At 35.5% G+C, this 13,218-nt stretch overlaps 2 long non-coding RNA genes across 2 annotated transcripts; one reads left to right on the forward strand and one right to left on the reverse strand.

Annotated features, from left to right (window-relative positions):
- Nucleotides 1–479: 479 nt before the first annotated feature.
- On the reverse strand, nucleotides 480–1,386 carry LOC122146021. Its single transcript, XR_006160715.1, has 3 exons — nucleotides 1,035–1,386; nucleotides 841–949; nucleotides 480–754 (listed from the first exon to the last, which is right to left on the reverse strand). It is a non-coding gene; the product is annotated as an uncharacterized LOC122146021 (long non-coding RNA).
- Nucleotides 1,387–9,168: 7,782 nt separating this feature from the next.
- Nucleotides 9,169–12,683, forward strand: LOC109058315. The gene is made up of 5 exons (XR_002012426.2): nucleotides 9,169–9,379; nucleotides 10,551–10,617; nucleotides 10,888–12,020; nucleotides 12,166–12,249; nucleotides 12,337–12,683. It is a non-coding gene; the product is annotated as an uncharacterized LOC109058315 (long non-coding RNA).
- The last annotated feature ends 535 nt before the right edge of the window (nucleotides 12,684–13,218 follow it).

A 13,218-nucleotide genomic window follows, 5' to 3' on the forward strand; every position in this document is an offset into this window, starting at 1 on the left:
TTCCTCTATTTGTGTCTCCTGAGTATTAAAGAAACCTATTAAAGTTTGGTGAAAAGGCCTGAATTAATCTTATTATAAGATATCAAATTATATATACCAAATCAGCATAATAAAATGATTTCCAAAAGATCATGTAACACTGAAGACTGAATGGCTGCTAAAAATGTAGCTATTACAGGAATAAATTACATTTAATATATTTGAAAATATTCCACAATACAGTAATTTTGATCAAATAAATGCAGCCTTACATAACATAACATAACCAAATTTTCATCAAAAATAAATAAAAAAAAAATGAAAAAAATACAACAAGTAAAAAAAACAACAAATATTTTTTTTTTTTATTTTTTTTAAATGCTTTTGTTTAAATGTACTCCAAATAATCTATTAAATTCCAAAAAAAAAGTGCACAAAAGAAGCAGTTTGACAAGCTGTTTCAACACTTTTGGACCCCATTGTTAGGGATATTTAGGAAAGCTAGGGTGTGAATACACATTTGTATAAACTAATAACAAGATGTGCAAATGAAATGCCCAGGTTGTTAAAATTATACCTCATTTCTTAACAAGCATTAGTCGAAAAAACCAAGACGGATAATGATAAGGTATCTTCAATCCTATTATTATCGGGAATCTGTGAATGAGCAGCATGTTGAACGTGTCTGTGTCTTGCTGTGAGTTGAAGCCTCAGCATCGGGTGTATAGATCATTACTTGTCTGACTGTCTGACAGGCCCCTTCACTGCTCTGTGCCTATGGAAGATAATCATCGGCAGAGCCGGGTAACAATGAACTCGTTCCCGCACTCCAGTATTTCCAGGAGAGCACTTCAAACGCACCTCTTCTCCCAACACAAAAGAAGCCATCTCCTTTGATGTCACTGTCAAAGACGGAGTTTTGTTTCCGTCGCCTTCAGAAACTCCACCCCTTCTCTCTCTCGGTCTTCGTCTCAAATAAAAAATAAAAAAAGAGGAGAAGTAAGAAGTGTGCGCTTCTGAATCGTGAGAAAAAGATTTTCACATGAAAAGTGCACCTGAATTGTTGGCGAGGCCTCTTATACTCCATTGAGAGACAATCAAACAAATACTTCACTTTTAACGTGATCGTCTAGGGACTGCACGGGCGTCTTTGTCATGAAAGACGTACAGTTTCAGCAAGAGATTTTTCTTTTTGAGCCAATTAAACCTTCTGCTAATTACTCTCAGCGTGTTTTGGTTGGGGGAGGGGGTGATTCTCAGATTATCGTGGTGGATTTTGCCTGTCTTTTGAAAGTAATGACAGGAAAAGCCAATTAATAGCGACAACTGACTGAGAAGAGTCAGGATGCATGTAAGCCTCTCCCCTCAGAAGATCCAGTGGTGTTACCATCACAAACAGCAGACAGGTCCTCAAAAAAAAAAAAAAAAAAAGGGAAAAAAGGGAAAAATTTACTGGGTTATTTTATTGTTTGCTGGACTTAAACATTGCTATAAACTTAGGTTTTATTGCTAACCTTGGTTTTCCATTTAAAAAATTAAAATCTCAAAAGCTGGACTGTGGTTCTAGAAGACCTGTCACAAAAAAAAAAAAACTTTGTAGTTTTTTCTAGTGTTTATTGCTTTTCCCTTTCACTTTAACTGATTCATTATAACATTGATTAACCCCAATTAATCTCATAAATTGTTTGATTAACCCCAATTAATCTCAGAATTTGGTGGGTCTCTAAAAACGTTAAGACTTAATGGTTAGATAAAGCCTCAAACAAACATAAAAACAAACTTGTAATCAATTTATGTACTTTTCTGCTCTTTTTAAGTAGATACATTCTAGTAAAAAAGGCCTTGCAAATTCTTCCTTCACTTTATTTTATTCATTTATTTATTTTTCTTAAAAAAAGAGGATGAGACATGGGGAAAAAAGACACTAGAGAGAGGAAGAGGTAGTAGATTAATTGATTCTTTCAGCCATATGGTTTAGGATGAAAGAAAAGGTTTTGGGAGCAAATAACATTCAGATTGCATGGGTGCCCTGTTCTTGCCGGAGTAGATATCACAGTGAGCACAATGGACGCTTTCAGGCTTAGCATCCAGCTCAAACAAGCAAAAGACCGTGCTCAGCCCAGCAGGCTACGGGACCTCAGCTAACTCAGATAACCTAGAGCCGTGATGTGTAAAAAATAGCTCAAATTAAACATTTCTTTCTTTCTTTCTTTCTTTCTTTCTTTCTTTCTTTCTTTCTTTCTTTTTTTCTCTTTCTTCTTTCTTTCTTTCTTTCTTTCTTTCTCTTTCTCTTTCTTTCTCTTTTTATGTCTCTCTCTCTCATCTTCTCTTTTCTTTTCTTTCTTTCTTTCTTTCCCCTTTCATAGCAGTGGTGTGCATTGGACTTCTGAATTTTTTATTATTATTATTATTATTATTATTTTTATTTTATTTATTAAAAACAAAATAAATTTGTTCCTCCTCCAGGCCAGAATTAAAATATAACAGAACATTTCATCTAGCTTATCGTTATTTATAAAGCTAATACTAAATGTTTGTATGTTTATGTTAATTTTATTTATTAACATTTACTATTTAACATTTATTAATTAAACACAAGCTCAAAAATAATAACTACAAAAATAAAGTAGAAAGAATATGTACTGCAACCTTTTTTTAAAAAAACTCTTTAAATATATATATTTATTTTTTAAATATTTTAATACATTATATTATAACATATATAATATATTCTATATTTTTGACTATTATTATTGTTGTTTTTGTTGTTGTTATCAGTCTTATCTGTTTGCACCATTAGTCAGTACTGTAAATTCTCAGTAAATGCATAATATATTATTGTGCACTAAAAGGGGGGGGGGGGGTGGCATAATATACAGTAATACAGATTTGTACATTACTGCTAACAAAATGAGAATAAACTATTATATATATATATATATATATACAATAATATATGATGTGCCAGGGACTTCTGTTAATAAAATATAACCTAATTCATTTTTTTTATTTTAAAAAAATAAATAATATTGTAATTCATAGTTTTTACTTACAAAAATCATACATTTGACAGTATTTTACAGTAAAATTACATGTAATTCAGTGTTACCATTTACAGTTTTTCACCTTACAAGTTAAGGTTTTTACTGTAGCTTTTTTTTTTTTTTTTTTTTTTTTTTTTTTGAAACGTTACAGACCTTTTTTTTTTATTTAACCAAGCTGAGAAGTCACTAAAAACCACCTCACTCATAGATCACCTCTTCAAGTCATTTCAAATAAATTTACATTTAGCCATGATTTACTTTTACTAGCCAGTGTAACCCATTCAGGTCTATTTGTAGACCACTGCAAACTTTATAGTTGGACACTGTTGCTTCTGTATTACTTCTTGAGCAAATGTATCCTATACTATTTTTTTTTTCTTACTTCAGATTCTGCTCCCAAACAGCATATATTAGTCTGTGCAACACACACTTCAACCTCCATTTCTCTCTTTCTGCTCCCCCCACCACCTCGGCCCTTCGCTCTCGTCGTGTTTTGAGCATAAAGCAGCCAACTGCTGATATTAGAGAGATCACATATCGGCCTACTGACATATTTCAAATGTATCACAGATTAATAGCGTATCACTTTGAGAGATCTACAAAAACCATTAGTAAGCCTGACACTTTGACGTCAGATTTTTAAAAATTCCCAAGTAATCTTTTTGATTTATGGAAGTGTGTCCAGGTTCATCGAGAGAGATTTCAGATTTATCACGTCCTGGTTAGAATTATTAATGATTTTCAATTTGTAAATCTGATGCTGGCAGTGTCCGTGGGAGCTCGGTTGAATCGGTAAGAGCTGACACCATGGGTCTGCTGCTTGTTCCTGGAGTGCCGATTACTTTATCAAACTATCGCCCGCTTTGATTTACATTTCACTTCGTTTCTGCCGCTTTCTGCCGCCTCTACCTCTCTCCGAGCTTTCCGTCGCTCTCGAGCTCTCGCTCTTTCATTCATCCTCCCACCACCTCGGTGTACTTCCTCTCTCATGCTGTAATTGCAGTGTCATCTTTAATTGTATCTCTGGAAGCCTCCAAGTCTGTAAAGTCAAATTTCATTCTTCAGAACCTTAAGGATGAAGACCAGCGTTTGAATTCTGTGGGCATGTAATAATACTGATTTCCTCTTGAACAAACTCTACTCACACGCACATGTGCATACAAACTGAAATCCAAGACATGACTCAGTTAAGTGGCTCATCGTTGCGACAACAAGAAGTTTCCTGAGGTCTGTAGTTCATGGGTACTGAAACTAAGATGGCAGCCAGTGGCACAGCACCCAGTCAACAGACAGACGATGATGCTCATGACAAGTCAACACATTCGTGTTTCACTGTGTGTCTCTCTCTATCTTTCTCCTCAGTCTGTGACTTAGTGGTGTATTTACTGGTGATGAAACATGCAGTGCAAAAGTGTTTACAGCGAGGCTTATGACAGACGTGAGTGGGGATGGCACTTTAGCGAGGAGACAGGGCTTTTTTTATTTCTTCCATTCTGAAGCCTTGCGTTGTTGTGACATTCCTGCTGGAATGAGTGTTTGGAACCACAACAGCACTAGTTGCGCAGAGCTAATCAAAGACAATCTCGCTTCTGGTTATCTTAATAGGTTACACTTGTATTTTATAATTAACTGCAGATGAGCTGTCAACATTTAAGTCTTTGACCTTAAAGGGATAGTTCACTTCATGTAAGGAAGCCATTATTTGCTCATAATCTGCAAATATGCTGTCAAATATGGTTATGAGACACTTGAGAACCATTTAATGACATTGAACTTGTCGGCATGGTATATTTAAATGCATAGAGATGCATTTAGTGTCTATATTTGTCCAATCACCTAAATTAATTTATAATGCAACAGCCAAACAGAGAATTTATTTACTTATTTACATACTTACTTATTGATTAAAATCATTAGGAATGTGTTTTCTTGTCACATACTTTGGCTTGTTCACAGGTCTATAAGACACCTTTTTTTTTTTAAGAAATTAAAGAACATTTTTATTCAACAAGGATGCATTTAATTGATCGAACATGATATAGAGTCTTTTACATTACTTTAACATTTTTTAAAAAAATGAATAAATGCTGCTCTTTATAACATTTTATTCATCAAAAAAAGAGCATAATAAAAAACTGTCAGTTCACTGTTTACATATGTTCACAATGTCAGTATGTAAAATATGTATGTGAAAATTCTTTAAAATAATTGTTTGTGTTACAAGTTAGTAAAAAAAAAGGTTTGAAACTCAATGTGGGTAAATAATGATAGTATTAAAGCAGGGATTAAATAATGACAGAATTTTCATTTTTGGGCAAATAAATCCTGTAAAAGTGTTTTTTTCCTCTTTCTTTTTAATGCAGGTGATATACAAAGTCATAAATAAACAAAATCAAGGTTACAGCAACCTGTAAGTCTAATCAAGCAAAGTGTTTTTACTAAAACCATCATCTGTCAAGTCGTGGCTGCCGTGAGAAGTAAAACTATGTGATGTCCAGCTGTGAAGAATTTCTTCACTTTCTTTTTCTTTCGTATGTGCCTTGCCTTGCCATCTTCATGCTTTTTTCCTGTTTTGCATTCACTCTGCAGGAAGTGATGAACAGCCTCGAGTCTCAGGCTGTGCTGTTGACGTGAGCCGCTCCTTTTACTGCTACCCTGCTCCTCCTCCCCCTCTTCACCTTTAAAAGAAATATGGGTTCTTAGTAGGCCAGCAAAATGCATGTGAGTTCGTTATGAACACTTGCTCTCACTCCTGGCTCATTCAAGACTCAAGCGGGGCCAGAGTCCATATCTAATCAGAGTATACAAGTATCCAAATCCTCTCATAAGCGTACTATGACACAAGAACTTGACTGACAGTTTTCTCGTGATAATCATCCACCAGTCCTGCAGTAGCACCGCCACACTCATCCTGCTCTCTCTCTCTCTCTTTGTTTGCCTCCATCTTTGTAATTCTATTCTTGTCCTTTCTCACTTTTTCACTCATTTATTTTCCCTTCCAGGAGAGCATTCAGCATCTCATATACGATATGACAACAAAATCTCATGTAATGACTGGCAGTGCCATTGACAGTTCTCTCAGGAGATGGTGTGCATATGGAGATTGCATGAAATTGAAAGTATATTACCTGCTAAAACTGACTCTCATTGAGTTCATTGGCTAATTGTTATGCAACGCATCATATGTCAATGTTCATCTGTTTATTCTTTAAATGGAACAAAGATTGAAGTGCATTTACTGTAAAAATGAAAGCACTTTAAACTATTCTCATGCAGTAAGGAGCCACAACCTATATTTATTTGCAATCATCCTGACTTGTGAAGATGAGAAGCACTTTTGAGCCCTCAACATAGCAGCTGAAAAGGGATTGGGCTATTGTTCAGGATTTTGCCCTTTAATGAACACAAAGGAATCACATTAAATGGCTAAAAAGACTTTCGAACCACTAAAAGGGAGTCTAAATTAAAGGGGTCATATGATGCGATTTCAAATTTTCCTTTCTCTTTGGAGTGTTACAAGCTCTTGGTGAATAAAGAAGATTTGTGAAATTGCAAAGACTAAAGTCTCAAATTAAAAGAGAAATTCTTTATAAAAGTTAACACTCGTCCACGCCCCCCTGAAACAGCTCGTTCTAACATGCCCCCACATATCTACGTCACTGTGTGGGAAGATTTGTATAATGCCACACAGATGTTCACGCAAAGAAAGAAGGCGTACCTTTTATTCTCTTTGTAGTATTGTTGTTTGACTTTGTTTTTGCCTTCCAAAAGAAAACAAGACTAGAAATCATGTTTATATCACGTTTATAATGGGTTTTATTTTTTTGTCTCGTCGCTCTGGCCAGAAAAGGCTTCACAATATGTTAAGAGGCGTAACATTTCCTCCTAACGCTTGAGGCATTCGGCCAATCACAACGCACTGGATAGCTAGCCAATCAAAGCACACCTCGCTTTTCAGAGAGATGAGCCTTGTAAAAATCGACATGTTTCAGAAGGCTGGGCATAGAGGACAAAACAATAATGTACAGTATGTGGAAAATAAATTTTCTTTTTATCAACATACACCTTAAACCTCAAAAACAAAATTCATCAAAACAAACAAAAAACATAATTTTCTTTATGTGAACATCATATGACCCCTTTAAGATGTATGCTGTTTGACAAGACAAGCTTCTCTGTACACACTTTATGTGAAATTAAAATATATACCACATAAAACAAATGATGTTTCATGGCATTAAGACCAGATGCTTTGAAACCAAGGAGATGCTTGTATATGCAATCAGGTGTTTCTGTGCTCGTGAAAATGCTGGTTAAGATAATGAAATCTAATTCTTTGCCATATGTTGCACTTATATATCTAAAATAGTACAATTACAAAAAGCAGTTAAGGATTAATTTGATTCCATACTCTTGAATCATACCAGCATACGCTAATGTGTTTGATGCAAATGTTGAACATTGCACAAGTAATTATGCGCCCAAACCAGATATAAAGAAAAGAGAAAATGCGAGAGATCAGGTGAAAGTATTTAATTGTGGTTGTTTACTTGCATTAGCATCTGGACATGTAGATGTCAGGAAAGCAGAGATGGAAATATTCTATTTACAGTTGGCCTTAACATTCATGCCTGTAAATAACAACAGATATTCTCTGTTCAACTGAGCTAAATATAACCACATCATCTTCTGTAACACTGTTGGAATGGAGAGCAAGGGTGATAGACATTTTCTCGTTAGGGTGAGCAGACTCACTCTTCGTTAGCGTTGGGTTAATGAAAGACTCTCAGCCTTCCTCATATCCTCCATGCAATCAACTATTCATGAGACTAATTTGTAATCCTTAATCTACATGGTAATTCATTTCACATGACATGTCAAGGTGATAGCGATATTTACATGTAAATATAAAAATCCATGTTTTTTACTCTGAGGTATTATTGATGAAGTCCAGATCTCAATGACATATAGTTGTGCAAGGAGGGAAAAATCATGTGATTAGATGCTACAGTTTAAAGTCAGTTAAATCATTTAATAAACATTGTAAGATCTTCAGATTCTAAGCAATAAATATGGAAAATCTATGCTGGCATATTACTAAAATGTGTTCTTGTTGGTATCTTTTAAATAGCAATACTGAGATTTAAGACATTGAAATAGGATTACATAGACAGATTCCTGTCATAGGATGGCATATTTTCTAATTAAACAGTAAGTTTTGAATGGCCTTTTTTTCAACCACAGAAGCATTAAGTTGATGTCACAGCAGTGAAGCATGATTTGCTAACAGTTTTTGCTAGCAGGGAGAGCATTTTATTGGACAAAAACATCTATACACTGATGAGTGGAGGATGTACTGTATCATCAATAGTTGTGAACAGTTTTACCAGATGAGACAGGTTTTCTTTTTGTGCATTTTTTTGGCATGTTTTCTATTGAATCAGGAAGTTGAATGGCCCTTTTTAAACCACACTCTCAGGAAAATAGGTAGAGAAGCTGACACTAGATGGAACCTTTTTAAAAGGTGCACCTTTGTACCTAAAAGTTCCATAATGGTACCTTAAAGTTACATATGTGTACATAAAGTGTACTTATCAATACCTAAAAGGTACAAAAGTGTACCCTTTGAAAAGGTGACGGATTTGTACCTTTTTTTTTTTTTTTTTTTTTTAGAGAGTGTGCACAGAAGCCTTTAGTTTATGTCAGGACAGTGAAGCATGAGTTGCCAACAGCCTTTGCTAACAGAAAGAGTTTTTTTTTTTTTTTTTTTTTTTTGTCAAAAAAAAAACAAAAAAAAAAACATATATGTGATGATGAGCGCATGCTCTAACATCAAGAGTTTTATCAGATGAGATAAATATATATATATATATATATATATATATATATATATATATATATATATATATATATATATATATATATATATATATATATCTAATATTTAAAATGTAAAAAAAAAAAAAAACAAACAACAAAAAAACAATGGCAATATAAACCAAAACACAAAAAAATTCTCCACAATCAGAAGCCTGAAAAAGTTTCCAGTAGGCGGAGATAACAGCACATGCACCTAACATATAAGAAGACAACAACAATAAAAATAAAAGAATAACAACAAAAACTCCGACGTCAAGAAGAAGAAGAGATAACAGCACATGCTCCGACGTCACAAGCCAAAATCTCCGGTTTCGCTGTCTACACGATTACACTGCAACTGGAGTTTTTGAAGATCTTTACCCTGGCAGGAGTTTTCAAAAATGTTTGGTTTCAGTGACCCGGTGCTGCGTTTGCGTGGGGACGAACAGTCAAACCGCATAGAAAAAGCTGTGGTTTTGAAAATGCCCCTTAGTATAGTAAGTATTATCAGGGTTCATCAAATCTGGTCTCGGAGGGCCACTGCACTCCAGAGTTTTACCTCAAACCCTGATCAAACTCACTTACCTGTGATTTTCTAGGGATCCTGAAGACCTTGATGAGCTTGCTCAGTTGTGTTTGATTAGGGTTGGAGCTAAACTCTGCAAAGCAGTGGCCCTCCAGACAACCCTCTACATTGCGAGTAAATCACTCACATATGCGACTAAATTTTCATTCTGGCGACTAAATGATGCCTAATATTAGCCAACGGCTAATAAATCCTCAGATTTTACTCGCCAGTGTGTTAGTTGGAGGCTAAGTATAAGTTTAGCACAGATATATTTTAACTTGCGAACACTCTCTGACTGAATGCTTCAGAGTTTCACTCTCCGTTAAGCGATCTGTTATATTTTTCAGTTCATCTCAATGGATGCGCAGTGCACCTATATTTGATGTACCGTAAACTCTAGTGTGAAGGCGCATGACTCGCCGCCGGTTTCTCTCACACATGCAGAAAGAGAGACACAATTGACGTACTACATGTAAACAGTATTCTTTGTTGTAGTTTCCTAGTGTTGTAGAGTTCCTTTGGATTTTTTCAGCTTTTAAGAACTGTTGGGTTTTCCGGTAGTGGGCAGGACTAATGCACAAACTGCAATCTCATTGGCTTGCGCTCTAGTATCATTGTCCCTGTTTTGATTTCAGTGAATCAGATCAGGCAAATGCGCACAACCTGATTAATATTCATGAATCCAGCAGCTCTTTAATCCTTAATGCATTTCATATTGTTCTTATCTTAGTCGGGCAAGTAAACTAAGAAATTTACTAGCCAATGGCGATTCAATTGCCAAGGTGTCCATAGAGGGTTGCCAGAGTAAGATTTGAGGAACCCTGGTGTACACTGTTCTTATTTTAATAACAACCATGATATTCCAATACCAGTCAAAGGTGTTTGGGAATTTTAGATAATTTCCCTATATAAGAACATCCTCATAACATCTGGAAAACAAAACGGCTACTGTTACAAAATAGGGTTGTTTTGTCAACACTTATCAGATTTTCTGACTGTGGTGACAATGTATTTGATAGAGCTGAAATTTTAATGAAGATAATGCTAGATTTGCTAATATCTCTAATAAAAATTTAACACAATATTTTAATATCCAACAGTGTTTCATAAGTGACAGAAATGGAAAAACACGTCTTGAGAGAAACAGGAGATTGAACCCAAACATAGGTGAATATCTCCGCATGTTGAACTAGTTAATTCAACAATAAACCTTTTTCACTCCTTTCACTAGTTTTGTCTCATGTCTCAAAAATCAGTGAGCCACTAAATTCAGATTTTGATTGGCTTGTCCTTTAATGGTACAATGGCATCTTATATTTAAGATTTGAACAGTATATTAGATTAACTGACTCCTGTGTGCCTTTTTGAAGTATTCACACTGGGTAATGTGGATTCAGGTACAACTGTTCACTCTCCCTCTCTTATTCTCTCTCTCAGTCAGGGGACATGAGGCCATTAACCTCCTGCAGCCAACGCCTTCTATCCTTAATGAGGGGCTGCTACTTTGACCCACTATGTCGTTCATATTTCTCCTTTCCTCAGTCCAGCACTCTAAGGTGATCTGTCGCTCCACTGAAGAGGGGGATGGGATGTGTGAGTACGTCTGTGAGAGAGTGAGAGGAAAGGAGCTCCTGTGCAGGAATGAATGAAGATACTTTCTATACACGTGGACTTTGATTAGTAATTGACTAGTACATTAATGTTCTGTTGATTGAGGATTAATTGTGTCATGTTTATTTGGGAATTCATCATGCTGCTGCATCGTGAATGTAGAGTTTCCTCTGTATCTAATTTCGCCTTTCATGATGGATGTCCCTGATTTGTCCTTTGGTGTCTGCTACAGGGACCACACACAGTACAGGAACGATCTTATTTGAATAGCAGATGCATTTAAAGATACATGTAGAGCATCTTCGTGAGGGGAAATCTGATGCGTTCTGTATGGAGATCTGCTGTTATTTCTGACAATGGACCAGTGTAGTATAATAAAATACCGTAAAGAGGATGTTTTCAGAAAAAAGTATATATCCTTACTCTGCCTTATAAAAATGTGTCAGAAATATTAATAGTAGTAGTGTATGCTAGTATGCTATTTCGAATTCAGAAATAGTTTCCTGCAGCATTAACTGCTCATTCATTGGCACTGCAAATTCTCTAAATCTACTGCACAAAAAAAAAAAATAAATAAATAAATGTTTTAACACATGTATTATTGAAATTATCTTATTGTTTGGCAATCTTGTTCTAAAAATCTAGCTCATATTTCATTTTAAGTTAGTTTACTATAAAACAAGAATAAAAAAAAGCATTCCTTTATTTATTTATGCAATTTGTAGTTTTGAAGTTTTTGAGAATTCACCCTCTCGCTTAATAACAAAAGGTGAAGCTGACCCCTCTTTTCTCCTCTCCACTCCGGCTCCCTGACAGAGAAACAAATCTAAGATGGCTGATGATAAAGTATTGTGGTTTGAGAAGGTATGCTGCAAGTGCCAGGACTTCATTTGTGTCAGACGCTCCATGATAGTAATGAATTTCTGTGGTGAACCTGAGACTGAGAGAAACAGAATCTGGTGAGTGGTACGTGCAAGCAGTACTAGTCAATCTCTGCAATCCCTTTTAGATTTTATCTGCACAGTCCTGTCATTCCCTATCATCGCCATACCACATACTTGTGTCATGCTTACAAAGTATCACTCTCATTTTTGCTTTTTCCAGCTTGGCCAGTGATCATCTACCCTCCCAAATCACTCTCGAACCTACATTTTAGACAAAGCATGTGTGATCGAAAGACTTCAAAAGGTCTATAAGAACAGAGACTGGCTCTTTTATCCATCTCATAAAACCCTTTTGATTCATAATGTTGATGGAGCATATCTGGTTACTTAGGTGGAATCGGAGCAGCGGAGAAGGCTTAATTGCTCCCAGTGAGTGATGCCAGAGGACTTGATTAGACCCCGGACCACTTCTCATGTTCTTCATTTGTGCGGCGACGACCTTCCGCGGTGATGGGCTCAAGTAAGAGGTCACTCATTGAGGTACTCCACTGGGAATAGGCCCCTGCTTAAAAAAAATAGTACCCACAAGCTTAAATCCACTTATAGACTACATTTCTGGCTTCATTTTGTTAAATGTAAAGTACTACCCAAAAGTAATTTTTACTGCTAAGAGGTTAGACTATCGTATTTGAAGGGGTGCAGTCAGAATGACAATACTGGAGAATATTAAGAGAATATTGTTTTCTCCAGTAATTTATTTTTTATTTATTTTTTCTGAATCAGGAGAGAAACATGATCTATTGGTGAGCAAGTGATGTAATGCTAAATTTCTCTAAATCTGTTCAGATAAAGAAACAAACTCATCTTGGATGGCCTGGGGGTGAGTAATTTTTAAGCAAATTTATTTGTTTGTGTGTGTGTGTGTGTGTGTGTGTGTGTGTGTGTGTGTGTGTGTGTGTGTGTATGTGTGTGTGTGTGTGTTTAATTCACATGCAGCTAGAGTTTTATTTATTTCTACTGAAAGCATTTTAAATACTATTTCACACATAATGTTCATCCACACAGGCAAGCTTCAACACACAAAATATTCATAGATAATCTCATGAGAAAGTTTGTTTTGAACTTTAACATTCCAAAATGTAGCAAATAGTGCACTTCTTACTTAAATAGCTTAAGACTTCTAATAAGACTTTTAAGACTATTTGTAACTCTCTGCAAGTCAAAATCTCAAAATCAAGCTAACATCCTCCCAAAGCTGTAACTCGTGAATTTT

This window comes from Cyprinus carpio, chromosome A8 (assembly GCF_018340385.1).
Source record: "Cyprinus carpio isolate SPL01 chromosome A8, ASM1834038v1, whole genome shotgun sequence".
Classification (NCBI taxonomy): domain Eukaryota; kingdom Metazoa; phylum Chordata; class Actinopteri; order Cypriniformes; family Cyprinidae; genus Cyprinus; species Cyprinus carpio.